At 32.3% G+C, this 17,497-nt stretch overlaps 1 pseudogene; it reads left to right on the forward strand.

Moving 5' to 3' along the window:
• LOC149530711 (pentatricopeptide repeat-containing protein At2g13600-like) overlaps nucleotides 1–17,497 on the forward strand; it is a 369,552-nt pseudogene that overhangs the window by 190,323 nt on the left and 161,732 nt on the right.

Here is a 17,497-nt window from a genome sequence, read left to right on the forward strand (position 1 = left end):
ATGTTTAATTCATGCAAAACGATTTCCTCCACAAATATTTTCTCAAAGGAATGGAGAGGTTCTGTGCCTTTGAACTGCAGTCTATGCTGAGACTATGCTGCCATAATATAATGGAGATCTTATGTATTTATTTTCTCTTTTCAATGGATGTTTATTAAGTTTTGTAATCTCTTTTTATATTTATTCTATTGCATTTTATTTTTAATTTTAAAAAATAAATTAAAAGTTGCAAAACAGAAATGTGCATAAAAGAGAAAAACTCCGAAATCATGGATGTTTTATTTTATTTGTAGATAAAAAAGAACAGTGAGATTTTTCTATTAAAGCAAATTGTCCAAAAGGATGATTAGAAAAATAGAAAACCGAAAATAAACAGAGATAAAACAACAAAACAATCTTCTGGTTTCTTCTTCGTCAAGTAAAAGCATCAATACAGATTATAACACAATTTAGGCATAGTTTCACAGTTAAGGAACTTAACAGCCAACTGGAACTGATAAACAACTCTGCAATTCTTTATTTATTCTGACACAATCTCTTCCAATTTCTATTACAGACGTATTTTAACTACGTAGGGTGACCCATTTAGGGTTCATATCTCTGTTGAGCTGTTGTGCTCACAGACTTGTACCTATGCTGATATTTTGTATTAGCCAATTTGAGTGACTCAAAGTGTTCCGCTTGCCCATTACAACCAAAAAGGAAAGAAAAGAATAAGATACGACCGTGTAGAAGCTCATTCATTCATGACATTAATTTAACTCTTCCTTGGCCTTTCAATTGGTCCTGCAGGGGATGGCCCTCTGAAACCCAAAGTGATTTCATCTTCAACACAGCAATGAAAGGGAGCGGCTGAAATGTTCCTCCTTCTATTATCATCACAAATTTTACACAAGATTTTCTGCTGACCCCCTTGTCTACAAAGATTGTGAGGCGGTAATGGGACGGGGACTTCCAGCTTAGACTTTTCAGCTTGGAATATGTGAGACTGCATTTGCATCCTCTGTAGATTGACGCCCATTGGAGCAAGTGGAAGAGATTGAACAACACCAGGGAATACTAATCTGGCAGAGAATGGTACCAAATTGCAGAATCTTGCATTGTATCTGCCAAGATCATGAGGTAGTCTAAACACTTGATGCCTGTGATTTTGATTCTGCAACATAAGAGACTGCACTCTTTGTAGATTCATGTCCATTATAGAGAATGGTACTGTGATAAGGAGCTTCTGCCAAATTTCCACACCTCCAAATGTCTTTATACAGATCAAAGGTGTTGAATACTGGTTGGGAGGCATCCCAAATTTCAAGCTCATCTGAATCTGAAAACGTTCCAATGTAAAAGGAGAATGCACATGTGCTAGAACCATCTCCATAATCAAATCCAGTATGATCACCTACAAATATCTCAAACCAAATTCCACAATTCTGCCTTCAGTGAATTGCTTTTATAGATTGAATCATAGCTGAAATGGTTATGACGGATTCCTATGACGTGTAAGAGCTATTTAAGGAATGAGCTATGACGGGTGTAAGAGCATCTTATGACATGAGGCCTATTTGGGCGCCCAAGAATGAGTGGTTGGGGTGTGTAAGAGAATATGCCAAAAATAGGTTGGTATGACGGATTCCCTTACACTTCTCTTGTGACCGCTATTTTTGGCGGATTCTATGACAAGCTGTCATTATCTATTCAAGGGATGGACACCCTTTTCTTGGTACTGGATGTACATGTGGCATTGTGCATGTTTCTTGGTGGTTGAGCCATGAAAAATGCCCAACTCCTTTGTGGGCATGTTGTTGGGTCTTAAGATGTTCATAAAAGGAGTATTGCATGTTGTAATGCAATAGAGAGTGAGAGATGAGAAGATATTTGCACAGGGTTATGCTGCCGGATTTTCTTTAGAATGGAGCAAGATGTAAATCTCCATGTGAAGGCTGAAAATGTATTATAATTTGTTGCTGAATAATACATTAGCTTGATGGTTTGGAGGGTGGAGTTTTTTACCTGGAAAGGTTTATTATAGAGAATGGTACTGTGATAAGGAGCTTTTGCCAAATTTCCACACCTCCAAATGTCTTTATACAGATCAAAGGTGTTGAATACTGGTTGGCAGGCATCCCAAATTTCAAGCTCATCTAAATCTAAAAACGTTCCAATGTAAAAGGAGAATGCACATGTGCTAGAACCATCTCCATAATCAAATCCAGTATTATCACCTACAAATATCTCAAACCAAATTCCACAATTCTGCCTTCAGTGAATTGCTTTTACAGATTGAATCTTCTTGTACAAATGAAATCTTTTCATAAACTCAATTCCTTTGCTTTTACGGATTGAGTCCCTTCTTGTATGAATTACTTTTTCAAACTGAAATCCTTATGCCCTAGTTATAGGTAGTTCATTTCATTCATCAACTTCAATCCCTAAGTCAAAAAACAATATTTAGGTACTTGAGTGGGAGTTGCTCTATTTATAGATTTTCATGCTTTTTTGCATGTAAGTCTTCAAGTCTTCAATTAGTGTAAAAAACATGTAAAATCTATTTCATATTTGTTTCTTACTCTGCCTCAAAACAATATAGACTTCAGTTAACTCTATTTTTTTGATACAAAAGCATGTTAAAAAATAAATATATTTATTAATTTTAATTTTTGAAAATTTTATATTTATACTTGTTATATATTATATTTAGAGATGTTAAATATATTTTAAAACTATGTATAGAATATATATTATTAAAATTTTGAAGTCTTTAGTATAAAATACATGTAAAATCGATTTCATATTTGTTCCTTACTCTCCCTTAAAGCAATAAAGACTTCAGTTAACTATATTTTTAATAGAAAAGCATGTTAAAAAGAATATATATTTATTAATATTGAGTTTTTAAAATTTCATATTTATACTTGTTTTATATTTAAATATATTTTAAAACTATATGTAAAATATATATTATTAAAATAGAACAATTTTTAGTTTGTATATTTATTGTATTCTATATTTCTTTATTGTTTAGTGAAGTTTTATGGTTTCTAAGAAGGTTGGAGATCAGCATGAAAAGAAGAATTGTAGCACGCCTAGGATGGATGTGAAGAAGTAGAAGAAGACCAAGGGAAAGAGTGTACAAGTTGATGATTTGGAGGATATGTATGTAAAGAACTAGTTTGGGATAAATGTGTTGAATCCAAAAAGATGTTCTTCTAGTTCCTAGAACATCTTTTTGAACTTGGGGTATTTGATGCAGGAGCATCCTAGGCTTTCTTCCAATCCTGCATGTTGGAGCCAAGTGCAAGTGGTTTCCAATTTTATGTTGCTATCGAGATGGTTAGTGTATGCAGAGTTACTATAGCTTTAGTACATGCTAATTCACTATAGCTCTAATGGATACTGAATTATTGTAGCCCTAGTGGATGTCGAGTAATTGTTGCTCTAGTGGATGTCAAGTTACTATAACTCTAGTGGATGCCGAGTTACTGTAGCTCTAGTGGATGTTGAGTTGCTGTAGCTCCTAGTGGATGCCGAGTTACTATAGCAGTCTTGTGTTGACTGAGTGTTCCTTCATGTGTCGAGTGAACCTGTTGGTGCCAAGATTTCTAGTGGATGTTGATTTTTCATGTATGTGCTGAGTGCTAGTATTGGTTTTGGTTTTGTTCATGCTGAGTTGTTTGTGAGCTGACTTTTGGCATTTAATTTATGTATGGATATTTAATTTTTGTTGTGACCGATTTGTGGCTTGACATATATTTAATGTAAGGGATTTAATTTAGTTTGTAATGAGTTGGGCTGACTTGTGGCTTAGTTGGGTATAAGTAAGGGGTTTGTGGAGTCTTTAGGCAATAGTTATCATTCCATCTTTGAGAAGGGGATGAAGTGTAGATGCAAATTTTTGAAGAGCTAGTGCTATGAGTTAGAAACTAGAGGATTTCTTGTTGGAATTGAGGGTACAAGTGTGAATTCTTCTTGGTGTTCTTCTCTAGTTCTGCATCTAGAATAGTTGGGATTGGGTTTGTAAGTTAGATCTTGTTGGGTCTTGCAGAACTAATTTTGTAATTTTTGTTTGTAGTTGGCCGTAACCCGAAAGGCCTTACAACTAGGCATATTGCATGTAATAAATTATATCTATGAATAAGGAGTTGTGATTTGGTATTAGATCTTGCATTATTGTTGCTTTGTTGTTGCATTTTTGTTGTGTGGTTATTTGTTGGGGGTTTGGACATCTCCTTTTGGGATTCTCCTGCCTTGCACTGCATCAATAATGTTCTTACCGAGTCTTTGTGAAGACTCATTATCAAAAAAAATTATGTGTAGGTGTCCATTGTCTTCAAGGTTAAAGGGAAGAAGTTCCAGCAAGCCAATGAAGAATGCTCAAGGATTATAAAATAGGAGGATCTAACATATGACATTCATGAGAAATGAGAGGATACATCAGAGGAGGATTGCACACTTCGTGAAATGCTAAATCAGATTAAGATCTGAAGAAGAGAGCTAAAGCTCAACAATAGGCCATATGGAATGACACGTTTCTAAGGAAATGAGCTGACAACAGTAACAACTAATCCCATGTAGATATAACCATTTCAAGTCAGTACAAAAGGTAGTAACAAGATACAAAATCCAACTACAATAGGTGAATTGTTGAACATGATAATCCCAAACAATGGAGTTGAGAAAACCATAATTATTGTCAATTAAGCCTCATAAATTAGAGTTGGAAGAAGGCCAATTATCACTGTTACTTCTGTTCCAAGACCTCCTTCCATCCTCCCACAACCATACTCAACAACCCCTTCAATATCATCAAGGAAGGGAATATGCATTTCAAATGGGCTCAGGGATACTTTGCCTAGGCTACCTGGATGAAAGAATGACACACTTTAGACCAAAATCATATAGAATTAGTTGATCTTTTTGTTGTTGACCAAATGTAAATGGTTGGACAGATTTGAACTAGTCTAGATCTTTGATACTATTCTCATACTAGGTTTGTAGTGTCTATCATGGTGAACTCCTTCATATGATGTTACTCTTTATTTTGGCTATCTTATACTTAAGAAAAAAAAAGTTTACGTTGAAAATGGTGCTATAAGTTAATTTGAGGATACATGACCTTTTGGTCCTCTTAATTCTATATTTTGAACAACTCTAACCCTATCCTTGTTTATAGGATTTCTTTTTTAGTAATAAAGCTTTGACTCTAAAAATTTTAAGATATGTTTTCTTTAAATTTATGAAACAAATTATTCTATATACAGGGGTGTTCATTGAATACTTTTCACTTTTGCAATTTCTAACAATGTTTGTTAGATGTATTGTGGTCATTTAAATAGTTCATCTAACTCTTTTTATTTAATATATTATCATTATATTGCATGTCAAAATTTTCATTTGTTGAGTGGATTTTTTTCTTTTATAAAAACTTACAAGAATACATTATTAGGTGTCTAAATTTCTCCATAAATTTTAGTTTATCACCTAATGATTTTCTGCACACTTGGAGACAAAATTCCATTGTAGTTTGATGTTTTGTTGTACTAGTACTTGTATGGATATGCACTGAATAAGAATAAGGTCTATCTTATGGGAGTAACTATTTACAATTTTACAACTTTGTAAGATTTAAGTTACCTTCTGCATTAAAAATATTAACATACGACAAAGTCTAGAAAAATTGGAAGGTTGAAGGTGGTGTTACAGGTCTCAAACAATGTTTAGAGAGTATTGGTGGTGAAAATAGTCGATCAAAAGGACATTTTGTGGTTAAATTTTCCTTTGCGGGAACTAATATTCATGTATCTTTCTTTGATTTCTTCATAAATGATGAGCCTTTGGCTAGGGAAAATTTTATTGGTTTACCAGCTTAGCTTCTTTATAATCAAATTTTAATTTATTATTTAAAATTATTTATAAGCTAATAGACTTTGTGTCATTTTTTATTAATTAGTTCTATTGTGTAGTGGCCAATAATTTTGTTAGAATAGAGTATTTTATTGGTATATTTCAAATATTAATATCTTCATTATAATAAAACTTTAGAATATATTTTTTTATGTCATATTTCTATTATAATTATTTTTGAATATATTAATATGATTAGTATTCTAATTCTAATTATTAAATTTATAACTATTACAGATTTAAAAAAAAATTTGATTTAATCACATTTAGCAAAAAATGACATTGATATCAAAAAATGTGAAAGTGAAAGCAACAAAAGGTAGGGAACATGATCCCACACTTGGTCATGATAGATACATTAATAATTGCGCTTCTTAATCTTCATGAAGAAACCCTAACAAATAAAATGGAGCCTCCATAAAACCAATCAAATTGTAGAACCAGTTTGAGATATTAGTAGGAAAGAATGAAGAATGCTTGAAGGAATTAGTGGCTCATTCTCAAAGAGATGAAACAGAGAATCACATCCAACAAAACTCAAGATCGACTCAGAACCATTTCTACAAAGGGAACATTCAAAGTGTCCAAAAACAAATATCAAATGAAAAGGAAGGTTGGAAGCTAGTTCAACCCTACAAAAGGAACATTGCAAAGCTAAATTTTTTTGAGAGGGGACAACCAAGAATCATGAAGTTAACAGAGGAGAAAGGAAAAAAAAAATCAAGCCCTTTTCTTCAGAAAAACCAAGTATGCAAAAGAGAGTCAATATTCAAGATAAAATAGGGGAAGAACAGCCTTAGGGAATCATCCCCCAAAATGGATCATTCATGCCCTAAACCCTCCATCATTTCTAAAGCTAATAGTGTTCTAGTGACATTCAATCCTAGAAATTGGGCTAAAATAACAAGAACTAATATCTTGGTGGAGAAAACCACATAACCCTTTTACCCTAAATTTCAATTTGGGGAGTTTTAGAATAGCATTATAGTCAACTAACAACAAACAAACCACAAAACATAAATGAAGATGGAAAACACGATTATAATCAATAACAAAATTACAAAAGAGAAATGCTAAGTGCAAAAGGAAAGTACTATATGCTATCTAGACTAGCCCAAGATCAAAACGATAAAAAATGATGGATGCAAATCAGGTAAGTATTTCCTTCCTTTCAGATTTTTTAATCTATATAAATTGTAAAGATTTGAAATTTAGAGAAAATTTACTTACAAGTAAATTAAAATTCTTTAATGGGTTTAGTTTAAATTTTTTGAAATGGAAGCCTAATTTCAATGACGCAAAAAATAGAAATCTCAATTTACCAAAATGGATAGAATTAAAAAATATCCCAGCAGAACTATGTGATTTAGAAATATTCATTAAAATCAAAGAAAATCTAGGAGATTTAAAGGGATATGAACCTCATCACTCGAAAACAGCCTCTGTGAAACTAAAAATAAATCTAAAACCGGAAAGCATAGATCAAGATCAGGTCCAAATAATTACAAATATATCCATATACATAATTAAGTATATGATCTATATTGGGAAAATTAGCTTTGTGAATTATCTTAAAGAAGGAATCAAAAAGGCAACAAGCAGCAAAGATTTTAAGGAAGTAAAAGTGGAAGACCAAAATGAAGGGAAAAATAAAAAAAAAGAAAAAACATAGTAGAATTATTAAAGGAAAAGGATTATATGGAAGGCAAAATACAGAGTAAAATAAAAAGCATAGTGATCACAAAGAATAAGGAGATTGAAGAAGGGGATATAACAGAACTTGAAATCATATAGAGTGTGTTAAGAAGCATGGAAAAGAAATCCAAAATAGAAGAGAAAGAAGATATTAATCTAATGACTCAAAGGATATATAAAAAAGGAATCAAATTGCTCAATACATTAAGGGAAAAAGTTGATTTAAAAAAAAAAGAGAGTTTCAGAGCATTCAAGGACAGAAATATTAGATATGGAGGAGAATATCAGAGAAATTAAAAAATGAATGAAGAAATAACACTAAAAATAAATGATGTCATAGATCAAATGGAAATTTTGAGGACATGAATAGGAGATAAAATAAACAATGCTACATTAAATTATAGAGAAGAAAAAAAGAATAGGAACCTATAGAATAAAAATAAAGAAACTTAATAGATTGAACAAAATCAAACTCTGATAGGAATATTGCAATTTGAAGATAAGCAGAGACAAGAGAAAAATCAGAGTATAGAGGATAAGGAGAATTCTTGTCTATTCAAGACACCAATAAGATACGACAAAAATGGATCTATACAACTTGAAGTTAAAATAGCAATGGAAGAGGTAATAGAAGTGACAAAAGGATCTTCTGGAGAATGGAACAGGCAATAAAATATTCCTCTAGCAACCTCAAATCAATGGTGCAATTTTACAATTAGAAAAATAGCAAAGAAAAGAAGCCATAAATTTTGGGAAACTCCAGAGAATGGAGCAGATCCTTTTGAAGTACAAAATTGAACAAGCTCAAACAAGGAAGAAACAAAAGTAGAGGAATCAAACAACTAGATTATAATAGAAATAAGGAATTTTATAGAATAGAGAAAAGATCAAAACAAAGACGAAGAAATGGAGGAAAGCCTATGGCAGAAATGGGAAGAACAAGGAATACTTAAAGAAACAAAATAGAGAGAAATAGAGGAATTAGACAATGAAGAAAATGAACAAAATGAAGAAATAAGGATCCAAAATAAAGAACAATTGGATTTAGAAAAACAAATTATCAAAGAACTAGAAAGTGAAAAAGATGAGGAGGAAGAGGAAAGAAAATAGATAGTATTAGCAATGCCTAAGAAAATTTAGAACAACTAGGCATATCTATCAATCAAGAAGGTATAAAGACCCCCAGATGTGGTAAACAAAAGATGAAGTTTGGATGAAAATCCCTTTTTGAACTGAGAGAGGCAGATGACCAGGAAAAAGAACAAAAAAAGATCAATCAGATTCTTAAGGTAGGGAAGGGGAAGAGCCTTTCTAGGTCAGTATGAGAATAACAACCTGGAATGCTGGGGGGCTTAATGCTCCTAGCAAAAAATAATAATAAAAAGAAACTTAACTAAATTTGAATAAGAAGTAACATTACTCAAGAAACCAAACTAAAAAAAGAAGAAGATTTAAATTAGAAAAGAAGCTAGGAAGTTGGAACATAGTTCTATAAGAATTTAGAGGTGCATCTTGAGGATTAGGAATAACATGGAACCCAAGGAAAATAAATCTAGATTTTATTAATTCAAATTAGAACTAGACGAGTTGTAAAATCAAAAGTGTTAAAAATGATTTACAAATAATTCTTATTAATATATATGGCCCTACTCAAACAAAAAACAAAAAAAGAATATGGGAAGAATTAAGCCTTTTCATGAGGGATTTTAGTAATGAATTTGTAATATTAGGAGGAGACTTTAATGTAATCTTAAACCCAAGAGAAAAATTTGGAGGCAAACAACATATTTTGCAAGCCTCCAATGATTTCAAAAATTGGATAGATACTAATGAATTATTAGATATTTCAACTAATAATGGAACATATACTTGGAATAAGAGAAGGATAAACTTCACTTATATTGTTGAAAAACTAGACAGATTCTTCCTTAAAGGAGAATCAAGAAGCATAGATAGGAATCTTCAATCTACCATCTTACCTATAGTTGGATTAGATCATTTTTCGGTAAGAATCAAAATAAATAAACCTATTAAACCTCATAGAAATCCATTCAAATATGAAAAAATGTGGTTCCTTAATAACAACTATATGGACCAGATAAAATTATGGTGGGCACAAGGCACATTTGAAGGATCCAAAATGCTTTTTTGTGTGGCAAAAATGAAAATGCTAAAAGAGAATATTCTTAAATGGAATAAAACACACTTTGACAACATATTTAAAGAAAAATTAGATAACAAAGATAATCTTAAAAAACTAAATGAAGAAATTATAAAAAAGGGAACGAATAATGAAGATTACATAAAAGAAAAAGAGTTTCTAGCAAAACAAGAAGACATATTGGAAAAATAAGAAACATTTTGGAGACAAAAATTGTGAGAAACATGGCTTATAATAGGAGACTGAAATACAAAATTCTTTAATAATAGTACCATTTTCAATAGATCAAGGAATACGATTAATAGAGTCAATGCCTCAGCAGGGATTGAACACAAAAATCTATCAAATATTGCAAAAATATTCATAAATTATTATAAAAACATTCTTAATAATAATGACATTTCAAATAGAGTCCATCCCAAAATTAGTAACTTTAGAAGATAATTGAATGTTAAACAAACCCTTCACCTTAGAAGAAGTTAAATCAACATTGTTCAGTATGAACCCAGATAAGTCTCCAAGGCTAGACGGATTCCAAGCATTGTTTTATAAAAAATGTTGGGATATTATCATGATAAAATTATGGAGAGATTTAGAAGCATTTAGGAATGAGGGATTCTTATTAACTAAAATAAACCATACTTTCTTAACACTCATACCCAAAAAATTGTAAACCACTTACCCTGGGGACTTGAGACCTATTGCTCTTTTAACACTATGTACAAAATTTTGTCAAAAATACTGGCTAGGAGACTTAAATGGATTTCTCCCTATCAGATCTATTCTAGATGGAATCATAACTATACAGGAAATGATGCACTCAACTAACCAAAACAAAAAGGCTAGTACGTTTATGAAATTGGATATTTAGAAGGCATATGACATGGTGTATTGGAGATTCCTATGCAAAACACTACAAGCCTTTGGTTTTTCCCATCAATGGATCAATTTATATTTTGAAATGTATATCGTCTCCCAAAATCTCACTTCTCATCAATGGGTCTCCTAAAGGTTTCTTTAACATCTCTAGAGGTATTAGGCAAGGAGATCTGTTATCTCCTTTTCTATTCATAATCATGGCAGACGCTTTTGGGAGGTAAATTTAAAAAGCTCAAACTGAAGGAAATATTAAAGGAATAATAGTAACTGACAATATCCCAAACATCGCGCATCAACAATTTGCTGATGACACTATATTACTAGGGGAAAGCATAATGGTAGAGGCTCAAAATTTTAAAAGTGTAATACAACTATACACAGAAGCATCACGTTAGAAAGTGAACTTAGAGAAATCAAAGTTTTTCTTCCTCAACACCAAAACTAAAGTAGAAGATCAGATTTGCAATTTGATGGGTTATATAAATGACAATTCCCTTGTAAATACCTTGGTATAGAACTACAGAAAGGCTCAGGTAACAATAAAGGCTGGAACAACATGTCAAAAAGAATGTATAATAAAATAGGAAGCTGGAAGGGAAAGTGGTTAACAAAAGGGGGTAAATTAACAAAGATTAAAGTTGTACTTTCAGCCCTTCCTACATATCAACTATCTTGCCTACCCCTAAACCAAACTGCTAACAAAAAAAGAAGCTAAACTTAGAAATTTCTTCTAGAATGATACAAAGAAACACAAGAAGTTGGCGTTAATAAAATAGGAAAACATAAGAAAACCTAAGGACCTAGGAGGCTTAGGAATCAAAAATTTGTATTGGCAGAATGAAGCATTAGGTGCCAAGTTGGTATGGAGAATTTACAATGAAAGATAGCAAAAATGGGCTAAGATCCTATATAATAAATATTTAAATATAATTGATCCTACTTCCCTCTTCAAGATGCAACATTTACCCAAAGGATCAGTGTGCTAGAATTTCATTACTAAATGTAGAGCACTAATAAGTAAATATATTACTTGGGATATAGGAAGGGAAGATGAAGCCCTATTCTGGGAAGATTCATGGGATGGACATCCCCCCTTAGATAGCTTGGGTATATCAGAGAATGTCAAAAATGTGTTGGTACGGTTATGAGGGAATAAAGTGAGTAATTACAAACATCTCATAGAGGAAAATAGCACATAAATATGGAAATTGAAAAATCTAGAGGATTTAAATCTAGACCCTATAGAAAAGGAGGCTTTTAAAAAGATTGTCAAAGAGAGGAAAGTGAATCAAATAGAAAGAAGAGATAAACTGATATGGGGAGCCTTTAAGGATGGAAAATATAATGTTAAAAAAGGTTACAATCTTACTATCTAATCACAGAGATGGGACGAGGTAGACATACCTTTAAAATTATGTTGGGACTTTTCTTGCCTCCCCAAAGCAGGGATCTTCCTCTGGGTTGTACTCCATAAGAGGATACTAACAACAAATAGGCTTAGAAAAATAGAATTCAAAAGGCCATCTAGATTTGTTTTATATAAGAAAGAAAGTGAAACTATTGATCCCTTATTACTTTAGTCCAAGTTTTCTCAAGACTGCTAGGAATGGCTAAAATTAAGGCTCGATTGGTCTTCACCATTACCTAATAGCCTTGAGAGCAATTTGAAAAGTTGGCCTTTTGAAAATTTTCAACATATCTATAATAAACTTTGGAACATTTGCCCCTCGATCCTTTTGTGGGAAATCTGGAAAGAAAGAAATAGAAGGATATTCTGTGAAAAAGATTAACAAGCTCTATGCTACTCAATAAAATAGAAGCGTGTATAGTAGAAGTAATGAATACGCATCTAAGGAAGACTCCAAAAGGAGAAGGGGCATTTTCAAACTGGGATGGTATGATGAAAAGAAATTGGAATAATCTGATCAACCCACCATTAGTGTACAAAAAAGGAGTCAAGAGGCAAGGGATAAATGTAAATGGGAACCTCCTCCCTTAGGTTGGTCAAAACTAGACTTTGACGAGGCATCTAGAGGCAACCTTAGGATTTCAAGGATAGGATGTATAATAAACAAGGACTCATGGAGATGGATTATCAAAATAGCTAAATATATGGGTAACATGATGAATAATTTAGCTAAAGTTGAAGCCCTCCAAGAAGGACTCAGACTATGCTTTGATGTAGGTATCAAAAGACTTATTATTGAAGGAAACTCTTAGATTATTCTTAACGCTTTAAGAAAAAGAAACACCCCTAATTGGGTATTAAATACAAAATTAGAAGAAGTTTTAAAGATTTTTGATCTCTTTGAGGAAACCAAAATCCACCACATATTTAGAGAAAGAAATCGAGAAGTGGACCATTTAGCAAACAAAAGGGCAGATGGAGAAGAATTATTAGTTATTAATCAGGTCTCTTAAAAATTTTAAAATGCAAAATTTTAAAATAATAATATGGGGTTTTTTAATTTTAAAACTAAAAATAGTTAAGATAATAGTACTTCCATTTCAAAGTACGAAGGAAGGTAGAATTGGATTCCAATATCTATAGAATCTTGAAAAATGCTTTGTCTAGTTGTTTCTTAATGCTTTCAATCTAAACAAGAGCTATCAGAATTAGATTAAGATATATAAAATTTGAATGAAACATCTATGGAAACACACTAAGAAATTCAAGTAAGTAACCAATAAAAGAATATGGAAATGTCTTATCACTCTTTAAACCTCCTCAGCTTTGTAAGCTAGGCTTATTTGCATATCAATATTGTCAAAGTAGAAATTATCAAAGAACATTAAAACTAAATCAAACAAATGGAATTAATTGGAACCTTAACAACTCTTAAGAATATATAGACATTTCAAATTTAAAAAAAACATGTGTTAAAGTATGATATAAAGAAGGTTTCTTAACTCTATTTTGTCTTTATCATACTCCCTTCTGAACTAATTTTATTGACACCTTGTGGAAAGAAAGTCTTCTTTGTTCTGCAGGCAAGTTTTGAAACATTATCTTAGGAGCTAAATTTGGCAATAGTGTGGATCATCATTATTTGTTAGCAATCAATTAATGCAGTGACAAACTCTTTGGTCAAGCAAGATCTATTTAAACAAAAAAAATAAGATTTAATAAATATTAAGTATATTGGGTTATGCCCCTTTGAAAATCAATATAATATAGGACTTCGGTCTCAAGCAAGACTAGAGGTTTTCTTGCTCTGTTCTTTCCTACTAGTGCCCGTTTGAAAGGAGAACAATGTAACTTTTATTTTATCTAATACAATATAAAGGCTTCGGTCATTTATTGATAATTTTTTATATATTAAATTTATGTAATTTTTTATTTTATCATAGTTTCACACAGTTACTTTCTTGCTAATAACTTAAAAGTAAATTAAATTGAATAAATTTATAAAATTGGGCTTCTATTTTTTGACCTTTGTAATGTTTGACAAAAATAAGTGTAATACTTAAAATTATTTAGATATTATTGAAGTATATATTGATTTTTAACAATTTATTTAATTTTTTATTTTTGATTTCCATTTTCTTTCAACTAAAAGACAAAAATTTTAATATATTTTTAGGTCAATTTAAGAAAAATATTTTTATAAATATTTTATTATTAAATAATATAAATGTGTGATTCAATAAATAAAAAAGAGTACTTAACTACAATAAAATTTAGCTAGAATTTTTTGATTCTATCAAATGTGAATAAAAAATAGGCATAAATTAGTAATACTCATAAACATCTCAAATTTATTTAACACATTTCTAAATTCACACATCAATAAAAATATTCTAAATCAATATTCATATTTCCTAAAATATTCTAAAAGAAATATTTCCTAGATAAGAAATAAGTCATCAACATACAATAATAGTATGAGAAGTTCACCCTTCACCTGAACATAGGACATGTTTGAATCTACTTCACTTTTGATGAAGCCCACACTATGCAAGTAAGTGTTAATACATGAATACAATGCCCTATGAGCTTGCTTGAGTCCATATAGTGCTCTTTTCAACCTACAAACAGGAGAATTCCTCCCATGTGCTTCAAATCCTTCATGTTTCTCAATGTAAATTTCTTCCTCAATTACTCCATTGAAAAATGTGGTTTTAACATCCATTTGGTAAATCTTCCACCCCATATGTGCGGTCACATAAATTATAGCTCTTATAGAAGAGTACCTAGCTGCTAGAGAAAATGTCTTGTCATCATCAATTCCCTCCTTTTGAGAAAACCCCTTAGCCAAAAAATGAGCTTTGAACTTTTCCACACTACCATTTGCAACATACTTAATCGTATACAACCATCTTGAGCACACCACAAACTTCTCTTTTGGTCGTGGTACTATCTCCCACATGTTATTCTTCATGATTGGAGAATACTCTTCCAACATAGCACCCTTCCAAACTTGGTGCTTGGATGCCTCTTTAAAGCTAAAAGGCTCTACTTCAATTAATTCATTCATAACTACTACATAAAAAGAATAACATTTAGGGTCCTTTCTTTGTCTGATTGAATGTTGTGGATCACCCACATATCCATGAGCCTCTCTCAAAGTTTTCTCAGCTGCCTTATTGTTTCTCCTCTATAATAGGGATATGAGGCTGAGGATTCCTTTGAACCTCCTAATTATCCTATTCAATTTTCTTGTCTTTCTCTCTAGCTTGAGTGACTAAATTTTGAGGAACTTATGCTACCTCAACTATGGATGATTGCTCCTCCTCATTCATCAAGCTCCTAGACTTTTGAGGAGCTTTCTCCACCTCAAATCATACATCTATGCAAACATTTATTTTCCTTAGGGAAGGAATGTAAACTTGATAAGTCTTAGAAGTTTCACTACACCCAACAAGGATACCCTTCTTTGTAGTTGGTTCTAACTTTGTTCTTTTCTCCATAGGAACATGACAATACACGAGGCATCCAAAATGCGAATATGGCACAAATTTGGTTTCTTACTACTAAATGCTTCTTCTAGAGTCAATTTTCCCAATACTTTGTGAGGACTTCTATTATGAAAATATATAGCTATATTGCAAGCTTCTACCCATAAAAACCAAGGCAAGTCCTGATATGAAGCATGACCTTGGTTGCTCTAACTATAACCTTGTTCCTCTGCTCAACAACCCTGTTTTGTTGAGGGTTGTATGGAACTGTCAACTCTTTCTTGATACCTTTCTGAGCACAAATATATTTGAATATATTTAAGGTATACTCATCTCCATTATCAGACCTTAGTATCTTAATCTTTCTCCCTATTTGGTTTGTCACAAGAGCCTGAAACTCTTTGAATTTACCAAAGACCTCATCCTTGTTCTTCATAAAATTATATATTCATCTCTTCCGAGAGAAATCATCAATGAAAGTAACATAATACTTATACCCATTTAAGGATCTTGTTGACATAGGCCCACCCACAAGTCTCTTCAGATCTATTGTCACTACTTGGAAAATTGGTCTTGGCATATTTCCCAAGAGCATAACCCTTACAAACCTCGTGCTTTTCCATCTTCATCTTAGGAAACCCCATCACTATTTTCTTGAGAACATTAAGTGCTCCATGGTGAAGATGATCCATCCTCCTATGCCACAATTCTCCTTTCTATTTACAACTGGTTACCAATACTTGTACAAGCTCAAACTGTGACCAAAACAAGTTGCCATGTCTAACTCCAATCACTTTTATAACTTTGGAATCCTTGGGATGGATATAAAATTTTCCCCATTCAAAGGTTTCATTGTATTCCTCATCTTCCAAAGTAGAAATTGAAATTAAATTCTTTTTCATGTCACAAACATACAACACATCCTCCACCAACAAGGGTTTTCTAGACTCCCTCTAAAGCTTGAAAGTGCCAATACTAGTTTCATGGTACTTGGCATTGTCACTAAGTTCAATAAAGAAATCCAACTTCTTCTCCTCCAAATTGGTGAAACAATCTCTGACTCCCCTCATGTGGTAAGAAGCTCCACTATCAATATACCAAACCTAGTTGGCATTTGATCTTGAGAGATAGGTGAAGAGTAAAAACTCATTCTCAAACCATGATACAAACCCCGCCACCTTGGCTATAGTAGCAACTAGGTTCTTCTAATTTTCCTTATTTTTCTTATTCCTATTTGCACATTGACTAGCATAATGACTCATTTGGTGGTAGCAAGAACATTTTATCCTACTTAGATCTTTCCTCTATCCACTCTAGTTCCGAAGAACCTTTTGTTTTCCATTAGACTTCTTCTTACCCTTGCTTGCAAGAGCAAGATTTTCATTGTCTTGAACCTTCTTTGTTTGGTCTCCTTGATGAGAACCTTCACAAATTTCCTCTTGAACAAAATTATTCCAAAGTCTTTCCCAATCAAGTAGTTGATCTCTATCAACCACACACTTGAGAAGAACTTCCCAGCGCTTTGAAAAACCATTTAAGGCTATACATGCCAACTCATCTTCAATAATTATCTCTCCAATAGCAGCAAACTCATCTTTGACTTGTGTCATCTTGGACAAATAAGAGGTCACAGTCTTGCCTTTGAACATCTTGGTATTATGCAATTTTTCCTTGAGCATCATCTTACAACTTTGGTAGTTGCTCTGATAGTATTGTGAGCATATCCCACATCTCCTTGGTAGTGTCTTTTCTTGATAGATGAGGTATTAAATGATCTCTTACTCCATTAAGAATGATTCTTTGAGCTTTGGCTTCTTTGACCTCATGCAAATCCAAGCAATAGGATCATTCGTAGGTGGAGTCACTTCTATACTACAATAGATCTACAACCTATTCTCCTTGAGAACAAATGTAATTAGAACCTTCCACTGCAAAACGTTAGATGCATCCTCAAGTCTGTCCTTG

Source organism: Cupressus sempervirens, chromosome 11 (genome assembly GCF_028749045.1).
Source record: "Cupressus sempervirens isolate cs-2001-9-10 chromosome 11, ASM2874904v1, whole genome shotgun sequence".
In the NCBI taxonomy this organism is placed as follows: Eukaryota; Viridiplantae; Streptophyta; class Pinopsida; order Cupressales; family Cupressaceae; genus Cupressus; species Cupressus sempervirens.